This window comes from Centruroides sculpturatus, unplaced genomic scaffold, assembly GCF_000671375.1.
Source record: "Centruroides sculpturatus isolate CEXI.00-Female unplaced genomic scaffold, Cexi_2.0 scaffold2357, whole genome shotgun sequence".
Lineage (NCBI taxonomy): Eukaryota > Metazoa > Arthropoda > Arachnida > Scorpiones > Buthidae > Centruroides > Centruroides sculpturatus.
The window spans coordinates 43,162-44,268 of record NW_019387048.1 but is presented as its reverse complement, the minus strand read 5'-3'; positions in this window follow the sequence as shown (position 1 = coordinate 44,268).

The window sequence follows — 1,107 nt, the reverse complement described above, 5'->3', positions numbered from 1 at the left end:
GTTCCACTTTAAGTTAAAGGAAAATTTAATTAGATTTTAATCAAATACAGGACAATTGAGCGACAAATAGTCGACAAAAATTCCGGATTTCACATATGCAAATACCAAAGGTACTAAATTATAAAACCAACGTTCCACAAACTATGAAATTTAACATCTTTAAAATGTACATAGAAAAAATTAAAAACAGAACTAGTAAATTAGAAAATCAAGAGATGGAAATAGAACATGTAATAAAAATGTTCTTACTGAATAGTTACCCCCAAAAAATATTAGAAAAATGGTTAAACTGGACTAATAATAATGACAATAAAAATAAAAAATTTAAAAAAGATAAAAAATGTGTAAAAATGATGTATGTACCTAAACTGTTTGAAAGAGTTAAAAATGTACTAAATGAAAAAGTGAATTTAATACCCGAAAAAAATAATTTATTTAAAAGATATTTATATAATAGGGTAGATAAAAAATTGGATTTAATGGAAGAAAAAGAAATTGTGTATTCATTCAATTGCAGTTGTGATCCGGTTAAAACTTATATAGGTGAAACAAAAAGAAAATTAGGCACAAGAATAAAAGAGCACATACGTGCAATAAGGGGTAATTATGCAAATTCTGCAGTAGCAGAACACTGCAATAGTTATGGGTGCCAAATCAACAAAGATACTATAAAAATAAAGAAAAAAGAATCAAATAATTACAAACGTCAATTATACGTACATTTAAATATAAAGAAAGAAATAAATAAAATAAAGAATAATTTGGAACGTATAATCCACCAATCCTGGAGCACCATACTAGATGACGTTTATATAAAAGCATAGTTAAGCCTCTCTACCATAATACTGTTGAATTGTGAAAATTTGAACCTTGATGTGAGTTCTTTTGGTTTCCTATGTAGCGTTTTTAGTTTTTAATAATTTACAACCATTATTTATTATACAGTAGAACCTCGATTATCCGGACTAATTGGGGATGAAGGTAGTCCGGATAAGGAAAAATCCGGATAATCGAAACAAATACTTTAATTTGTCTTTTAATGATAATACAACACGTTTTCTTTTCGATGACATATCGGTAATATTAAAAGTAAATACTGTATTTAAA